Source organism: Canis aureus, chromosome 28 (assembly GCF_053574225.1).
Source record: "Canis aureus isolate CA01 chromosome 28, VMU_Caureus_v.1.0, whole genome shotgun sequence".
Classification (NCBI taxonomy): Eukaryota; Metazoa; Chordata; class Mammalia; order Carnivora; family Canidae; genus Canis; species Canis aureus.
In genome coordinates, this window is record NC_135638.1 from 23,096,545 (window position 1) to 23,116,627 (window position 20,083).

At 39.9% G+C, this 20,083-nt stretch overlaps 1 protein-coding gene across 13 annotated transcripts in view; it reads right to left on the minus strand.

Annotated features, from left to right (window-relative positions):
- Positions 1-20,083, minus strand: part of SULF1 (sulfatase 1) — a 175,509-nt gene that overhangs the window by 84,110 nt on the left and 71,316 nt on the right. Inside the window, exon 1 of one of the 13 annotated variants that reach the window (XM_077876653.1) lies at positions 667-685. The exons of the other annotated variants lie outside the window; for them this stretch is intronic. The gene's annotated coding sequence lies outside the window, so the exon portion shown is untranslated. Of the gene's footprint in view, positions 1-666; positions 686-20,083 lie in introns of those variants that run through there. 13 annotated transcript variants of the gene reach the window in all.

Genomic DNA, 20,083 nt, shown 5'->3' on the forward strand with positions numbered 1-20,083 from the left:
CCATCACTCATTTCCATGCCTTAAATTCTGGAGGGTGACATGGGGCAGTGGGAGAAGAAAGAAGAAAGACTGTGGACTGTTTACCCCAGCCACACACATTATTTTGTTTTACACAAACACACACACCCCTATTATTTTAAACTTTATGAGCTGTTTTGTAAACACTTCTAATGCTTTTCACTCTGCAGCCTGTAATTACTTTGAGAGAAAGACAGAGAGAGAGAGGGAGAGAGAGGGCAAGGGAGACACACTCTATAAGAAATAGATTTTAAACCAAAATCTAGTGCTGTAGGAAGGCAGCCTGATTGCATTATCTGCAGAGCATCAAACCAACCACCTCCAATTGATCCTGTGGCTCTGAGAAAGTCAATACACAAGGTTTGGTGGGGGGTTTGTTTTTGGGTTTTTTTTTTTTTTTTTGGTAATAACTCAGGCTTATTTCAGTGATTGCTGTGCATGCTGAACACTGAAAGCCAGCAATTGTTCTGCACTGACTGTTTGGTTTCTGTGCATTTGTTTCAAATCGTGAGAAAATTGATACAAGCAAGAAAGACAGGAGAAGGAAAGAAAGAAGTCACACAATGGCTGTCTCCAGCAGGGCAGCAGCAGGCTAAACAGTTACAGGCCGACATGGGTCGGTCCTCTAAGTAGCAAGAGTTTGCTCACCTCTCAGAGTCTGCAAGGGTGTGTGAAGGGAGAGTGAGCAGGAGTTGCTTGCATCCGCTCTAGTAATAAGCCAGCCTCAGCTGACAGCAGTGACCCGGAAAGTACAGTCAGACTCCTGGGGTCGTGCAAACAGGAGCATTCGGAGTTTAAATAATCAGCCACACACACGAAACTGAAAATTCTTCACAATTAAGATGCTGATAACATTCCCTGGAACCCAACCAACATTACTGGTTATTCTTTTCTTTATCTTATTTATTTTGTCTCTTCCTTTAGGAAAAAGAAAATTAGCCATAATGATACCTTGAATAAACTACATTGAACTGCATTGAAAAGCGTTTCCTAATGAAGAAAGGGGACAGCCAAGGAGATGCATTGTTTTTCCCCCTCTAAAGTGACCTTCTTTACAGAGTTAAAGGTGCAGAGAAGCCTGAATTTTTTTTTTCTGCCACAGTTTATTATCGATTCAGGGGGTGCATATGGAAACATGGAGAAATTGAATGGTGCAGAAAACTGGACTTTCAGGCAGGTCTGACCAGCAGGAGCGTGCTATCTTCACCCCATCTGCCTTCACTCAAACACAAAACACACCATTCTGAAAAACCTGCACGCAGACAATTCCTCATTCAAAAATGACTTTTTAAAACCTGTCATCCTCTCACTGTCTGGCTTCCAGCTCCAGAAGGAAAAGAAGTAAAGAAGAAGAAGAAAAAAAAAATTGACAGACAAATGCAGAACTTGACAAAGGAGACAAGGATGCAATGTTTGAATTGGATACTTTGTGGCGGACGACAAGTGTCCTTAGAGACTAACAATTTGTCCTGAGAAACAGTAGAAAATGAGAGAAATGGCAAAGGGGTGGGGGGGTTCCTCACACACCCAAAGTGAGCTCGTGGAACGGTGTTGTATTCATGAATCAGGACCAGAATACAAGCTGCCTTTTCTTCAAGCCCTAAAATGAAAACACCAATTGTAGCTATGGCCAGTTGATGTGGAAAGTTTTTTTAGGGCTTTGTTTAGGGCAGTCAAGCCAAACTAGAAATGTGACATTAAGAGTTTCAAGTCACATATAAAGGGGAAAAAACACAACAGAAAGACTTCAAGCCAACTGGACGGAAAGTCTAGCTCACATTTGCTCATGGAGCAACACTAAAAACGAAATCGTTGCCTCGGCAGGTAGATGTCTGGCCTCACCAAGGTCCCCCGTCTGGGCAGTTGGTGCTGAGGTATTGGAGGTGACTGGCAACATACTGAAAGGGTCCTGCTTTGTCCACTGTGGTGGGTCTCAGGGTGTAACCCTGGACTTTTGGGAGTCCCTGAGATCCTTTCTGGGGAGAGGCTAAGAGGTCAGCACTATTTTGATAAGAATAGTGACACATTTGCTTTTTTCACTTGGTTGACATTTGCACTGATGGTATAAGAGCACTGGTGGATAAAACTGCTTTTGTCCAGATAAAGAGAGCATCACATACACTTAAAAAAACAAAAAGAACAAACCCAGTTTCATTCAAGATGTAACAGTAAAACGACTAATTGTACTAATTAAATTTTGTTGCCCCTGTAGGTCTGAGATAGTTCAGGAACAGCACTTGTATGACTAAATTGGAGGCATAACAAGCCACTGCTTTTTTTGCTCTAGGAATGCTATTTTTACTTGGAAGAATTATTTCGACTTGGGTATTTGGGAGACATTTATTAAGGAATAAATGAAATGAGACTGTCATTTCAAGGAAAACAGCTGACAATATTTGTTGTATGTGTTGCCACTGATAGAAATCTAGCATCCAAGCTAAAATCAGAATTTTGAAAAACTTGTATCTGCCACCATGAACTTGGTAGCTTTCCAATATGTAAAACATTTCAGTGACATTGATGTTGATATTAACAAATGTTATTTTTTGATATTGAAAAATGAAATGTGCCAACATTTAGTATATTTGCATAATTCAGTGAACCAATGTTTCCTAAATGACCAAATAAAATGCTACAAAATCATAAATAAGCAAAAAAAAATTTCAAAGTGCCATATGAAAATTTCATTGGATTTTAATGAAACAGAATATGAAAGCTCATTGATGGGGTTTCAGATTACTTGGGACAACTAATCGTTAAGAAGTCACCACTTGTCAAGTTTTGGCATAGTATCAAAGGAGACCTATAAGTGTCTGAAAAAGCCATTAAAATACTTTTCCTTTTCCAAGCACTTATCCATGTGAGGCTGAATTTTATTACTATATTTAAGCCAAAACAATATATTTCAACAGATTAAATGCAGAAGTAGATATAAGAATCCAGCTCTCTTCTATTTAGATAAATATCTATAAAAATGTAAAACAAGGGAGTCCAGGTGGCTCAGCGGTTTAGTGCCGCCTCCCTTCCAGGGTGTGATTCTGGAGTCCCAGGATTGAGTCCCACGTTGGGCTCCCTGCATGGAGCCTGCTTCTCCCTCTGCCTGTGTCTCTGCCTCTCTCTGTGTTGTCTCTCATGAATAAATAAATAAAATCTTTTTTTTTTAATGTAAAACAATGCTGCTTTAGTTACAAATATTTTTTTTGTTTGGAAAATAGAGTTGTTTTTCACAAAATATATCATTTAACATGTAATAGATTTATTATTGTTATTTTCGAAAGAATTTAAAAATATTTTTTAAATCCTCCAGTTTCATTTTTTAAAATTTATTCATTTGCGAGAGAGAGAGTATGAGCAGGGAGGTAGGCAGAAGGACAAGCTGACTCCCCATTGAGGGGCTCAATTCCAGGACCCCTAGACCATGAGCCCAAGTCAGATGCTTAACCGACTGAGCCACCCAGGGGCCCACCTTAGTTCTATTTATCAGTAGCTATAAGCTACAGAAACAATGGCTCTTGAGAGTCTTCAATAAATTCTATTATTATAAAGGGATCCTGAGCCCCAAAGTTTCGAGAACTGCTGGCCTGGCATGTACCTGGTACCATAGTTAAGCCCAGATTTTCACCTCCAAGTCTGTAGATCTGGCCCTATTCACAAACATATATGTTTTTTTGTCCCTTAAAACTCTGAAACTGTCCTAAGTTCTTTTTTTTTTTTGTCCTAAGTTCTAAATGCCTAGTATACATAGAGGTTTTTGATGAGTGATGACACCCTGTATTTTGTTTGTGTTTTAATCTGAGGATAATACAGAATTTTACAAATGAATGCTTACAGATCTAAAGCATGTGAGGGACAAGATCAGAACAACCCACTTAGCACAGAAATAGACCTCTCACGGATGGGGTAAAAGAATTACTCTAGTAGGAAACAATGTCACCCCATAGTTAGGGCAGAAAAAAAAAAGGGACAGCACATCCAATCCAAACAGCAAGAGAGATTAGGCCAGCATTATGCAATTATTCAAAACTGAATTTAGCCAGAACACACTTAGTTTATCCTAAGAGTGAAGTAAAATAGGATTATACCAGCCAGAAGCTGGTATCTGCATTCTGCCCCCTCCACCCACGGCAAATCTATTTACTCACAATCTAAGGGTGGGTTTGGCTTTCAAGTTTCCCATTCATTATTTTTTTTTCTCTAGGGGAAGTCTTCAGGATATGCTATCTTCTTTATAATATATATGAAACCATGAAGGAGCTAATTTCTTTTTTCAAAAACCTCATTGCTGGCAAAGTTCATCTACCGTTAATCCCCAGAAAGCATATTTCTTGATCTAATTTATTGCAACTCCAAGCAAAGGAGATAGACCATAGTCTCCTTCTGGTGCAGTAACATTTTTATACCTCTGTAATAATAAATCTCTTCCAACAGCCAATGACAGCTGAAAAGCATGCATCTCTGACCTGGAGCACCTTTGGGGAAATACTGGGCTAAATGATGAAATCCTCCTCCAAGAATATTTGCTTTCCTTCCCTTTCTCCCTTTCTACTGTTTTTTCCCACCAATGTGTGAATCCTGAAATTGAAAGGAACCTTGAATAGCCATCTATTCACAAAATTGTTAGCGTTGGTTGTCCTTGGGGTATGGTGAGGGAGGGGAACAGATTTTGTTTTTATTTCATTCATATCTATATTAGATGTTTTTCAATGGTCTGTTGCATCATAAAAATAGAGATAAAAAATTTAAGTTTTCTACATTTTCCCTCTGTCTTCTCAGGGAGGAAGAGAATAGATAGAAGGAGCACTGATAAGCATGAAGTGAGAGGTTATAGCAAGAAATGTACTTTTGAGACTCAGCCCCACAAAGATAGAAACTAAAACCAAGGGCATTATAGAGAATGCAAAAAGTCCAAGACTAAGGTTTATCCAGCTTCTTTTAAATAGGAATTAGCAAAACAAAGGAGAAGAGTAGTCTAAAAATTATTAAAAGAGCCAAAAGGATCTGATATTTCTCAACCAGATGCTGTGAAGTGTCTCAAGAGTCTGATAATGGTCACTAGGTTTCAGTGGCGGCAGTGAGAACAAAGAGATTATTGGAGTTCTCAAAAAAAAAAAAAAAAAGGAAAGGGAGCATTGGAAATTTCAGTTCAAGTGAGCCTCGTGAAAGACAGCAATATCAAAAAAAAAAAAAAGAATTACAAATGTGGTCTTAGACATCTTAGCTAAGTCTTAAAGTATATGGCTTATTACATGAAATTTTATTAAATTAGCCTTCAGTGTTATGTATTTATGGCTCATTTATTTATTTATTTATTTAAAAGATTTTATTTATTTGAGAGAGAAAGAGCAAGGGGGGAGGGAGATAATTCCCAGCAGACTCTGCACTGAGTGCAGAACCTGATGCAGGGATCCATCCCACGACCCCAAGATCATGAACTGAGCTGAAACCAAGAGTTGGAGGCTTAACTGACTGAGCCACCCAGGCTCCCCTATAGTGTATTTATATTTAAGTATCTTGAGGTATTGCATTAGTTAGTAGAAGTGGTTTGTTGTGATAACAAATAAATTCCAACTATCAATGGCTTAAAACAATAAAAGTGTATTTGTCACTCATACTACAAGTCACAGGGTGGTGGCAGGAAGCTTTGCTTTGCCCAGTCATGCATGGACACAGGCTGACAGGGGCACTGTTGTCTTGTCACTGCCTTGGACCAGGAGTGGCAGAAACAAAACTTGGAGAATCTTGCAGGAGAGCTTTTCATGGCTCCAACTTGCGAGTGACTCAGAGCATACCTAACATTTCATTGGCTGTCATTGTCACATGGCTCCACCCAGCCACAAGACGGGTGAAAATTTGGTGGAGCAGATGAAGTGTTTGCTGAACACTACAGTCTATGCCACAAGCAACAGATTTCATCAGCACCTTCTGTATTTATTTTGTTTTCTCTCTCCAGACACACACACAGGTGTGTGCATGCACACACATGCTCGTACTTAAGATATGTGTATAAACATACTTAGATGCACACAGACACATATTTCAAGTAATGAAGAAACATCGTCTTTGTAGCTTAAAGTTCAACCATTCCTGGATCCTAACAATGTACTTTTTAGCAGATTTATAGATTTTTGGGGGGGCATGCTTCATTTTAGTTTGTTTCCCTTATGTACATAATCTATCACAATATGAATTTATTTGAAAGTTCCATAATTCTTGTAATACATTTAAGTTGAAGAAAATATATTTTTAAAAATATTTTGTTTATTTATTTGAGAGAGAGAGACCATGAGTGGGGGTTAAGGATAAAGGGAGAGGGAGAAGCAGGCTCCCCACTGAGCAGGGAGCTCAATGTGGAGCTCAATCCCAAGACCCCGGGATCATGACCTGAGCTGAAGGCAGATGCTGAACCAACTGAACCACCCAGGTGCCCCTGAAGAAAATATTTTTAAAAAACCAATTAGATGTTGTATTTATATTTCAAAAGCGTTTTTCTAGATATTTTCCTGTAGTTATAATCTAAGTGAGGAAAGAGGAACACCTGACTTAACAAAATAAATTAAGCCCCAGTCAAAAGAGTTCCACTGGCCCACTTTCTATGCCATAAAGCTCCCCACCAATATAATGCTTATTAACATTTTCTAAGGTTTTCAATACAGCAGAGTGGAGTTACAAGTTCCTTCTGAGGGATCCTGCTGGCCTCACACGGAGTGATGACCAAGAAAGAGAGTCTGGGAAACAGAGTGTGAAAGATGAATATGCATTTCAAAACAATGCTTGTTCTTGAAGACTTAGGGCCAAATATGGAGAGTAATCCCCACCCCCCAAATGTATTATTTACAGGAGAACCTTTTAAAAAAAATCAGATGTTCATATTTAAATCAACTCCTGTGCTCAGAGACATTTTCAAGAAATCTATAAATTCAGATTAATTCATGTATTGAGATTTCAAAAATACTCCTTCACAAATTGTACTAGGAACTACTAATTTGAGATTTCTTTGTCTTACTGGCTAAAGATGTGACTCCAAAGTCTTTTAACGCCAATATCATCTTCAACATGTGTTTTATATGTCCCTGAATCCCTTAAACTAGGGTTAGATTCTTGTCTCTCCTTTACTTGTACGCTTACCTCTAAACAACTGGGAAGCACAGCTGTGTATTTATCAAGTAAAAAGAGCAACTCTACTTAGGTTTCAAGTGAAATTCAGGCCTGAGATCATGGAAAATACTATCACATGAGGACACATTGAGTAACTAATGGGTTGATCTAGGAAAATTAATTTATTAATCTTAGCCATAATGCGTGCCTAAAGCATATGATGAATGCAAATTGTCTATTCTTGTTGACATCCATCAGATATATGGCATTCAAAAAAAAAAAAAAGGTATATGGCTTTCTTGTCTAATCAAATGCATCTACCTATCCTCAAATCATTATCTGGACCTAAGAGATTTATCAGTGTCTTCAGATTGATTAGCATGTGAAGAGTACAGTAGGAGATTTTTAGAACCATAAAGTCACATTTACTGATTGGAATGATGCTCCTCGCATCAAAGGCCTGTAGAAACTTGAAACCTAAAATATGCCTTCTGTCTTAGTTTGTTGTCTGGGCAGAAGCTGAGAAAAATTTTAGCTAATAAAAACTGACGTTTGGCTCTATTGTTACAAAAGAGTAAACTTTATGACATTTTAAGCTGAAGAATTTATCGAATGAAAAATTTGAGTCATATGATCACCTTGAACTATTATTTGTCAGATTTGTAAGACAATCTTCCAGAAATGGCTGAGATTAGGATTTCTGTCTATGAATGTTTGGGGTGAATTTATGTTATTTTCACTGGAGGTCCTTTCCCTTTCCCTTTCCCTTTCCCTTTCCCTTTCCCTTTCCCTTTCCCTTTTCCTTTTCCTTTTCCTTTTCCTTTTCCTTTCCTTTCCTTTCCTTTCCTTTCCTTTCCTTTCCTTTCCTTTCCTTTCTTTTTCTTTTCTTTCTTTCTTCCACTGGAGGTTCTTTAAAAACAGATGTTTACAGTTGGACGAGTCCCTTTAATTTCATCTAGATCATAAATACCCAATGGTGTTCCACCTCCAGAATTTATTTTCTCTCTAACTACTCTACTTTGTTTTAAACCTTCATTTCTCAGCACACACAAGAACGGCACTTGTCACACAAAGGAGCTGATATAATTAAACCAGATGATGTGCCCCACAAGTAAAATCAGCCATTCATGAAAGCTGGTCACCAGAGGCCATTTCAAACAATGCATATTTCAAAGTAATCTAAAGTAATCCCTTCTCTCTACTGATTTGGTTTCCATGAAGTCTTAAGCACATGTGTGCTGCAAAAAGGAGGCTTATTAAAACCTGATGTGATATTAGAGATTATAATGCAACAGAGTTGGGCTGATTTTCATATCTGAGTCCTCAAAAAGAAAGCAATTTTCAATTATATTTGTAAGTTTACTAAAAATATTCTCCATACAAAAGTAGATGGTGTTTACTTATTAATTAAGAAAAAAAAAAAGAATGGTCCCTGTCATCTGAATGGAGCTTAAATTTATATATAAAATTGGTATGTAAAAGTGGAGGAGAATGTGAAAATCAAGAAACAAAACAGGAGCACAGAGAAAAGGAGGGAAAAATAAAACAAGATGAAATCAGAGAGGGAGACAAACCATAGGAAACAAGCTGGAGGAAAGGGGGGTTTGGGGGATGGGGTAACTGGGTGATAGACATTAAGGAGGGCAGGTGATGTAATGAGCACTGGCTGTTATATGCTACTGATTAATTACTGACCTCTACCTCTGAAACTAATAATATGTTCTATGTTAATTAATTGAATGTAAATAAAGTAAAATTTTTTAAAAATGGAGGAGAAACTAAAACAGTTTTCACTGATGGACAAATAGGCAAAGCACAGCAAATATCTGCAACTATGCGTACCGAGGAGCTTGGACTGTTTAGAAAATTCTTTATAAAGTTGTGAATCTCTAGCATATCATTCTTTTGGCTCACCATGGTGAAACATTATCAAGATGTGTCAGAGAACAGCATTCGGCAATTTTAAAATATTGGCTGTTGTCGTTTAGTACAACTGGATTCTTACAATTACTGAGTAAGTCTGGCTGCGGTTGGTTTACCAACACCTCCAGACCTGGAGAATCTCTGGAGATTTGATTTGTTTGTTTTTCCTGATCATTTTTCTATTTTCTAATTGTATAGTTTGACTTTTGAGCAATGTAGGGTGTGAACTGCATGGGTCCACTTATACATAGATTTTTTTAAAATACAGTACTGTAAATGTATTTCCTTTTCCTCATGATTTTAATAACATTTTTTCCCTAGCCTGCTTGATTGTAAGAATACAATATATAATACATGTAGCATAAAGCATATGTGTTCATTGACTATGTTATCTGTAGGACTTCTGGTCAATAGTAGGCTATTAGTAGTTAAACTTTTGGAGAGCCAAAAGTCATACTCGGATTTTTGACTGTGCAGGAGGTTGGTGGCTCCAACTCCTGAGTTGTTCAAGGGTTAACCGTATTTACTTTCAATCATGGGTGAAAACATAAAGGATTAGATTCGATTATATTTCCAGTCCCTCCACTTCAGGATCTTCTGCATACAGCTCTAGATCCTTGAAAAGCACGTCAAAGAAAACATGTAAATGATCATCATCTGGTTTATGAAATTAGCAAAAAGCAACACCCTAACACACAGAAAATGTGCTAATCCTCATTGGAACACTGCTTCACAGACCCGATCGTATATGAGAGAGATTAGCAACTGCACGTAATGGAGTTGATACACAGAACAAAATCTATAAAACACACTGTAGAAATCTTAGTTTGAAGATGTTATGGACTGAATGTTTGTGTATACCCTTCAAATTCATATGTTGAAATCCTAACCCCTAATATGGTGATATCAGGAGGTGGGGCCTTTGGGAAGTAATTAGGTCATGAAGGTGGAACCCTCCAATGGGATTAGTATCCTCATAAAAGGGATCCCAGAGAGGTCTCTCACCCCCTTCCCTGTGAGGACATGGAGAAGAGGACCATCTGTGGACCAGGATGTGAGCTCTCACCAGACACTGAATCTGCCAGCACCCCGATCTTAAATTTCTAGCTTCTAGAATTGTGAGAAATAAATGTTTGTTATTTAAACCCGCCAGGGTATGGTGTTTTTGTTAAGGCTCAGATGGGTGGGCTAAAACAAAAGGAGTCTTAAAGCTCATCTAGATTAACTTTTAACTAATGAATAAAACTTCTCTAGGGCATCAATGAAAACATTCCCATATGGGTAACACACAACTCACTAAGCCACCTGTGTGGTTTAGGGCAGCATTTAAGCTTAGAAAATTCTCTCATTGATAAAGATCCTGTCCTACTCTCTTCTAAATGTTAATCATGCTTTAATCTACTGAGCTACACAAAATAATTCTATATTCTTCTCTAGAACACATGATTTAATATTTAAAGATGGTTTCATCTGATTTCTGAATCTTCTCCTCTTAAAAAACATATTTGTGTGGTGGACAGATATGGGAGAGCAGTGGAAGGGGGCTATTTTTGAGTCTGGCCATCCCTTGGTTAAGTACTGGATTAAGAGATCCAATAAAGTAGTTGTACAAATAAAAAGCCAATATAGGGATCCCTGGGTGGCTCAGCGGTTTAGCGCCTGCTTTTGGCCCAGGGCGTGGTCCTGGAGTCCGGGTTCAAGTACCGTATCGGGCTCCCTGCATGGAGCCTGCTTCTCCCTCTGCCTATGTCTCTGCTTCTCTCTCTGTGTCTCTCATGAATAAATAAATAAAATCTTTTTAAAAAGCCAGTATATTTAATGCCTTTCTGGCTCAAAGGAATTTTGAGTGCTACACTACTAATCAATGCTTTCCAAATTTACTAAGGAAAATTTCCTTATGTACTATTCCTTTCATGCTTGGACTAAATTCAACTCAGAAATCTTCCCAAAAATTTATTTTTATTTTTATTTATTTATGATAGTCACACACACACACACACACACACAGAGAGGCGCAGAGACATAGGCAGAGGGAGAGCAGGCTCCATGCACCGGGAGCCCGACGTGGGATTCGATCCTGGGACTCCAGGATCGTGCCCTGGGCCAAAGGCAGGCGCTAAACTGCTGCGCCACCCAGGGATCCCTTTTCCAAAATTTGCATTATTAACTTGTAATCAGTTTTATTGGAGAATAAAGTCAGAAAAGAATGATGAAGATCCAGGCTAAGAGTTATAATCCAAGTACTGGATTTTTTTTTTTCATCCCTTGACAATTTAGTCATTGATTTCTCCCCAGATTTTGACGAAGCACTCCTTCTAAGAAACATCTTAGGGGAACTCTCTTACACTGTTGGGGGAAATGCAAACTGGTAGAGCCACTCTGGAAAACAGTACAGAGGTTCCTCAAAAAGTTAAAAATAGAACTTCTCTACGACTAGGTGTTTACCTAAAGGATATAAAAATGCAGATTCAAAAGGGTACATTCACCCCAATGCTTATAGCAGCATTATCAAAAATAGCTGAACTATGGAAAGAGTCCAAGTGTCCAATGACTGAGGAATGGATAAAGAAGATGTGGTATATGTATATATAATGGAATATTACTAAGCCATCAAAAAGAATGAAATCTTGCCATTTGCAATGACATGGATGGAGCTAGAGTGTATTATGCTAAGCAAAATAAGTCAGTCAGAGAAAGACAAATACCAAATGATTTCACTCATGTGGAATTTAGGAAACAAACCAGATGAACATATGGGAAGAGGGGAAAAAGAGAGAGGGAAGCAAACCATAAGATACTTTTAATGACCGAGAACAAACTGAGAAACTGAGGGGTGATGGAGAGAGGAGGGCTGGGGATGGGCTAAATGGGTGATGGGTATTGAGGAGGGCACTTGTTATGATGAGCAGTGGGTGTTAAATGTGAGTGATGATTCACTAACTTCTATTTCTCAAACCAACATTACACTATATGTTAACTAACTAGAATTTAAATAAAAATTTGGAAGAAAAAAAAGAAACATCTTTATTACATTTGGTTCCCAATTTCAGAATAACTGGAAACTTTCAAAGAGCCAGGCAAGAGAAGAAGGATTATTCTACCATTACACAAAGGGCCCAAGCTCAAGTACTTAAATCACAAAGTAGAGCAGGGTTCATCATAATCACCTGGAGGGCTTGTTAATTATTCTAGTATTCCCAATTCAGGAATGGGGCCTACAAAATTGCATTGTTTCGGGAAGTTCCCGGTGATGCTGATGCTGATAGTACTGGCTTGGGGTAGAGCAACTAATCTACTAGCACTAGCAAAAGGAGAGATACTTGGAGCCAAGTTTGGGGCAGGTCTTTCAAGTCTTATCATGAAGGCGGACCTCTCCGACTTTTGTATTGCCTAAGGCAGCTGAGCATTCACCAGCCAGGGCTATTGATATTGCTAATTATTTCATGATGATAGGACTCTCTCTCTCTCTTTTTTTAAAAAAGATTTAATTAATTGATTAATTAATTTTAGAGGGGGGAGGAGCCTAGGGGGAAGGAGAGGGAGGGAATCTCAAGCAGACTTTGCCCAACACAGAGCTCAATCCCATGACCCTAAGATCATGACCTGAACTGAAACCAAGAGTCAGATGCTCGGGATGCCTGGGTGGCTCAGCGGTTGAGCATCTGTCTTTAGCCCAGGGCATGATCCTGGAGACCTGGGATGGAGTCCCACTTCTGGTTTCCTGCATGGAGCCTGCTTCTCCCTCTGCGTATGTCTCTGACTCTCTCTCAATCTGTGTCCCTTATGAATAAATAAACAAAATCCTTAAAAAAAAAAAAAAGTCAGACGCTCAACTGACTGAGCCATCCAGGAGCTCCTGACAGGACTCTTTTGTAAGATCATCTTTCACGATGCTGAGGAGAAGGCAAAGATCCCACATGCTCAGACTTCAGTAGGCATGGACAACAGAGAGAGTTTTCCATTGGAGAGCATTAAACTGCCCTCAGGAATAACCAGAGGTGGCTTTCAAATGACCCTCTGATATCCCTTCCTATATGTTCTCTTTCAACCTCTGAAGAAGGTAGGTCCCACAATTCCTTGGCATACGGGAACTACTGGTGTCTGACAGTGGTCCAGCACAATATTAAAGTTTGTCACACTTACTAAACCATTGCTATGCCAAAAGATAGGTGTACGACCACTGCATTGTATTTCAGAGCTTTACATAGTTATTACTAGCAATTAAGGAGTCAGAGCAAGTTCTTCGCTTTCGTTTTAACGAACCACTCCCCTCAATCTAGTTTTCCAAATTCTGTCCAGCTATCTCTGCCAACCACCCAGTTTGGGCCTCTTACCCCATCTATCACCTCTTCTTTGGGGCACTGGCCAGCAGAAAGATGCAGCAAAAAGTGAACTCTGTATGACACAATGTGATCCAAAAAATACACCAACCCACTGTGATTTGCAGGGCACCTTAAGTGGTCTAGGGACTCCAAGGTGAATTCTCCTCCCCACTGAAGGGAGTAGGGGAGATTGGACAGAACCAACCCGAGCAAAGGGCAGGGGAGCAACCTTCCAAACCACTTTGCAGGTCTTCATTCTTATAGTGGCCACTTCTCAGGAGACTAGGTCATCCCAGCCGAGAGGGGAACAGGAATTTTAGGAGTCTGAGTTTTCCAATTGTCTGATTTCAGGGGGTACCTTCCACCCCTCTGTGGACCGCTGTGGGGACCAGAGCACTATTGGGAAGTGGCACATCTTGAACTGGGTGCCTTCTCTCCTTCAGCCTCTCCCGCCTCACCCCTTCACGTTATTGTCTGCTGCTGCTTCATTCCTCAGACACCACTGCCCTGTTATCTCCCATGCCCTGCCCTGACTACTTTCTTCACTTTCTTCTTCCCTCTTGCTCTCCTGAGTCCCCAAATTTCTTCCATTTCCAGCTTGTGGATCAGACTCGACCATTTATCAAGAGGTGACAATTCTAGCGACTATCTGTGAGGCGGTTACCAGGTATTAAGCCTTTCATAGTCGCCACTTCACTTGATCCCCACATCTCTGCTAAGTAGGTACAACTCCTACTCATTTTTTTTTCTTTAAATGAGGAAACTCAGATTCAGGCTGGTTATGGAATCTATCCACGATGGCTCAGCAAGGGGCAGAACTGGGGCCACCCCACACCAGAGTCTTTGTCGTTAACTGCTCTGTTTGGATTTTTTCTCTGAAGTCTTTTCACTGTAAAAGATCTTGTACGCCTGAAGAATTTTGAACTGGCAAAATTAATGGGGAGACTTGTTTTGGGTGAAAATGGGTGTCAGGTGTTGCTGGTATTTCTAGGTGCTAGCCATTGTGCCTTACAGTACTACCCCAGGGGAACACAACAGGGCATCAGCATTGCGGCCACACACAACGTACAGGCCCCCTTTCACCTTACAAACAGAAGGGGACCCCTCAGAGCTCAGTAAAACAAAGAGTCGTTGCTGGGTGAGACAGTGGCCTGGCGTGGCTGAACATGAATATTCAAGACCACGAGTCACAACTCCATGAATTCGAGGGTCTCCTCTATTTGTATTTAGCATTGTGTTGTTGTGAGACAACTTGCCATGATTAATTAATCCTTAGTGCCGAGGCAGAAGGTGAAATAATTTGTGCACAGTCACGCAGTTGGTCATTCTCAGGCTGTGAGTTAGTACTGGACTGCTTCGTTTTCCAGAGACAGAAAGAAGATTGGACTTGACTTTCTGCTTTTGTGTCTGTGATCCAAGAGATCCATCCCCCCAACCCCTGAAATTTTCTAAAAGGAGGGCAGGTGGCTGCCAGCTGTCCTTAATCCACACCCTCATGACATCATCCTCAATATCTCCAGTCCTTGGAAATTCCACCCACTGAGATCCCACACCCCCAGCAGGCCTTGTGCCCCAGCCCCAACGAGGCCACAGGAGCCCTCCCGGAGGCTCGGCTTCCTGGCTCGCTGGGTGGAAGAAGCACAATCTGGTTCATATATTGCATGTGGCTGCTGGTGACTGTTTCCTCCAGTGCAATTTTAACTGAGACTGTTCACAGTAATACCTCAATTATCTATCACAGTAGGGGGAAGGAGGATCTCCAAATACATTAATTTTCCTGATACCTTCCTTTAACTATTTACAGGGAGAAACTTAAAACAAACAAACACAAAGGAACCATTCTAAGGCACCTAATTTGCACAAAGAACTCCCAAAGCTCAGTGGCTTATAACAGAAAAGGATTATTTCTCCCTGCGTTAGTGATGTGGTGTCCACAGAGGGTGGTGCTCAGACCTGCACCACGTTGTGGCTCTTCGGGTCTTCTTTTTAAGACTCAGGCTGAGGCAGCAGCTCCTGTGTGAGACACACCATTCTCATGATCCACATCAGGCGCAGGAGAGCTGGCAGAAATTTGGAATGTGGCTCAAAGCATCTGCTCGGACTTGGCATCCAGTGCACCTGCTTATATGCCTTTGGCCCAAGCAAGCCATGTGGTGGACTCCAGGATGGGTGGGGACGTGTTCTGCTTTCTGGGCAGTTCTACAAGTTCCACGCAGTGGGCAGGGGCGTTGAACTCTGTGGTCACTTCTCTGGTGGGGACGGGTGGCAATAATTGGGGATTATGATTTAATCTGCCACATACACTTTCAAAAATTAATTACATATTTTCTAACCTTCAAAGAATATGGGGTATGAGATCACCGTTTTCTTTTGTTTTATGGCTCTGGGTCATCATCATTAACATAGACATTGCCTTTTGTCTACAATTCAGACTTTCCCTAAGGGATGTGAGGATGTGAAAAGCTGTTTGACCAATACATAAAGGACACAGACTGATACTGCTCAGAATTGCTTATGAATGCTTTTCACAGTATTGTTTTCACCTCCTTTGCACATATGACTTCTAGTTGCTGTCAGTGTATTTATCTCTTACAACTCCATTTTCTTCTCATATGCTAGGGAGGTATCAGAAAGATGGCTTGTTTGACCTTGTTAGATCTGTGTTTAAAGAGTGAAGACATAGGGGTCCCTCTCAAGTGCAGTATGTTGGATTTAGTGCATGGGTGCTGTGCTTCGTGGGTTATTAGATTCCTCTTTGTTTTTGCCTGCGTCTGGTAGGTTGAGGGTGTGGGATACATGAAGTTAGGGAAGAACTGGCCTTGAATGAAGTTCCACAGGAGAACCCCTGTTTTGCCATTTTCCATATATAACAAGAATTCTTTTCTAGATAGTTGACTAAGCATTATGACTACCTGCCACTTCTTGATCAATTCCATTCATTTTATTTTCTTAAAGATTTATTTATTTGAGAGAGGGGGCAGAGAGAGAGAGAGAGAGAGAGAGAGAGCATGTGCATGCACATGGTATGTGGCACACCACGTGCACATGGGTGTGCAAGTAGGGGGAGGGGCAAAGGGAGAAAATCTCAAGCAGACTATCCACTGGGCATGGAGCCCAACTCAAGGCTCAATCCCACGACCCATGAGGTCACAACCTGAGCTGAAACCAAGTCAGATGTCAACCCACCGAGCCACCCAGGTGCTCTCCTATTTATTTTAATTGCCCTACACATTATATAAGCAATCTTTTGTAGAACCCCTGCTTCAGGCACTTAGTTAGGCATTACTGGAAATAATGGATGAATGAGAAAAGAGCCCTGCTTTCAAACGGTCAGTTACATACCATGCTAGGTATAATTTAGTTTTGGAAGGCAGGCATCTGTCATCTTTCAAAAGGCCCAGAACTCCCTAGAATGCATATGCTATTCACTTTGGGTTTTTATTACCTTGAACACCACAGTGGAGTCTGATGTTCACCTTTTATGGATGAAAACAAATGCCCAAAAGCCATATTTGCCAGTCAAGATAGATGAAAGTCAAATGTTTCCAACCTGGTTAGTGGGCAATTATTTTTTAGCTAATAAGTATTTAGTTATCCTCTGAATGCCTGACCTTATGTTGATAATAACTGAACCATGAATAAGATTTTTCATTTGCTTAGCTGTTTTCTTGTATCTCAAGTCCTATTAGGAGATATATTTATTTTGTCATGAATAAAATGACTCCTGTGTTCACAATGCATCACAGTTCAGGAAAGACTGTCATAAATGATCAAATTTGTTCTTCACCAGAACTTAATAGGAAGGAAGAGCCAGCACTGCTACTCCTTCTCTAATGCAATGCTACCCCCCACAGGAGGTTCACAAGGCTGAAGCTAAAACTCACCACACATTCAGGTCTTCTGATTCTGCAGCTAGTGGCTTTTCCCCCTAATAATCCGTTCTTATCTCATTTCACTTCATTATTTTATGAATAATTTCCAACGTGATTATCCATGGACATACATGTAAAAATAGAAAGACTAAGGTAATGTGCAAACAGGCAAAGAAAAAAAATACCCTTGCATGAGTTTTAAACTTAGTTAATTTCTTCTACAACTCAGGCAAACAGAATGTTGGTATTAGGTTTGTTTAGTCTTTCTGCACATACCCACCCACCAGTGAAAATGGAAAGAAGTTAAGAATGTCCCTAGTAATAGGAATAGAGTGAGCTAAAGTATTAATGTTGCTTTCTAATAATTTTAGCAATACTATTATGTGGATCAGAGTATTCATAATAGAATCGTAGGCTTAAAAAATATGGGAAAAGCATTTTTTGATAAAAATATGTCTATGTGATAATTTGGATTGAATATCTTAAGGATTAATAGCTTTTTTTGGATTAAGAGCTTTTTAAAAATTTTATTTATTCACTTGAGAGAGAGTACATGAGAGAGAGACAAAGAGCAGGAGTGTGGCGGGGGTGGGGTGGGGGGGAGGTATAGGGAGAAGCTGAGCAAGGAGCCTGACCTGGGGCTTGATCCCAGGACCCTGAGATCATGACCTGAGATGAAGGCGAACACTTTAACTGAACCACCCAAGTGCCCCTTAAGTATTAGTAACTTGAGGAAAGTCCTAAAGATATGTTGGTTTTTAACATTTTAACAGTCTTTTTATAAACACATACCAGAAAGCTGGATTGATTACACTGCTGAAAAAACCATTTGTAAGTGATGTTAAATTCGATGAAACAAGAAAAGACTGTGTGGAAAGCGAGCACCTTCTCAGGGAATGGCGGCTGGAAAACTAGTGTTCCAGGTAGGAGTCATGGGAGGGGGGGCAGCAGGATGGGACAGTTATTCCTGGAAGTTCACCTCACCTTGAGTCATTGCTTTGTCTTGACCACAGGGATGAAGGAAGAGGCCAAAAAAACATTCCATACAGTGATGACAAGGTACAACGTTTCTTTATTTTGTCTCTGGTGGCAACAACTTGTTTTCCTCCAGACAAATTCTGAGCTCATATAATTTGTTACTATGTGTTGAAAGGAAAAAATATATTTTCATTTTCGACTGATGCAAATAGCCCTAACTTATTTGGCAAGGACTTTTCATTGTCTACCTCATTAGCTTTTTCATTTATAACAAGATCCCGATTTTATTTGAGTGGCAATGTGCCCAGGTTAGGTGACATCACTTAGCCTCCCTTGCAGCTCTATGTGCCCATATGACTGAATCTTTTCCAATGGGATGTAATGAAAGGGCTGTGTGAGACTTCTGGGGGTTTCCATTCAAAATTGTGCGTAGCCATCTGTCATATAACATGGTCGGAGCTTCAGTGGTCATCCTTGGACTATGAGATGCTCTCACTGATGGAATGTTCCATGGTGATGCCGAGAGAGAAAAGAGGCCTGGGTCCCCAGTGACTATTGTCCCAGCCCTGCCAGCCTGACTGAATTTCTTTTACTTGAGAGAACAAAACCTTTTGTAGCTAAGGCATTACTTTGATTTCTGCTACGTGTAGTTGAATTCCCAATTACATCTAACTAACTGTGTTGTTTTTCTCATTCTACCACCATCCTAGATTTGAAATGTTAGGAAAACATGGCCTTTTAAATCAAACCAGAAGAATTTGGTTTATATTCAGAATAGAAGAAAAAAAAAACAAACCTGTGGTTAATGAGCGATTTAAAGACACAAAGAACTACACAAATAAATGTGTAATTACAAAGTATGGTAAGTGCTATGAAATCCATAGGGGCAAGTGAGAACATGATATTCTCTCAGCAGGCATTAAGCTCCAAACTAATATTTAAGGCAGTGTAAGGTTTCTGGGTCAATTAAAGAATGTTAGAAATCTCTCATTAGCTATGAAAATGAAAAACAGAAATGGATTCTTCTATCCTTTGGTAATTTCCCAGGGTTCAAGTGGATTTTATTACGGTGCAAATTGCTCTTTAGCTTCCTAAAAAATATAAATAAATAAATAAAATTTTAAAAAGCCTGAAGTCTTTTATGTGGACATATACCAGCACTGTACCTGAGTCTTTTTTTTTCTAGTATGAATACTTTTATATAACTGAAGGAAAATAAGCTACATATTTTGAAAATGATTCCATTGAGAAGATGATAGCGAATTCTGAAAAGGAGGTTTTTATAATTAATTGACTATTCCATCCACATTGAAACACTTTAATTGAAGTTTTTAATTTTTAAAATTAAAATTTTTTTTAAAGATTTTATTTATTTATTAATGAGAGACATAGAGAGAAAGAGAGAGAGAGAGAGAGAGAAAGAGGCAGAGACACAGGCAGAGGTCCAAGATCATGCCCTGGGCTGCAGGCGGCGCTAAACCACTGAGCCACTGGTGTGCCCTAATTGAAGTTTTTTAAAAAATCTTTTTATGTAGGAGTGCCTGGGTGGCTCTGTTGGGTAAGGATTTGCCTTTGGCTCAGGTCATGATTGGGGTCCTGGGATCGAGGCTCGCATCAGGCTCCCCGCTCAGTGGGGAGCCTGCTTCTCCTTCTCTCTCCCTCTGCTGCTCCTCCTGCTTGTGTTCTTTCTTCTTCAAAGGAACAAATAAAATCTAAAAAAATTATTTTTCTTTCAGAAAAAGAGCTAGCATTGTTTCTGCAGTTAGGTAGATGTAGCTGTGACCCAGTCAAGGAAGTTCACGTAGTCTAACTTAGTGCAGGTTCTATCCTTCCCGTTCTGATGGACTCACTGGCGGTTACACGCTGAAGCTGTAT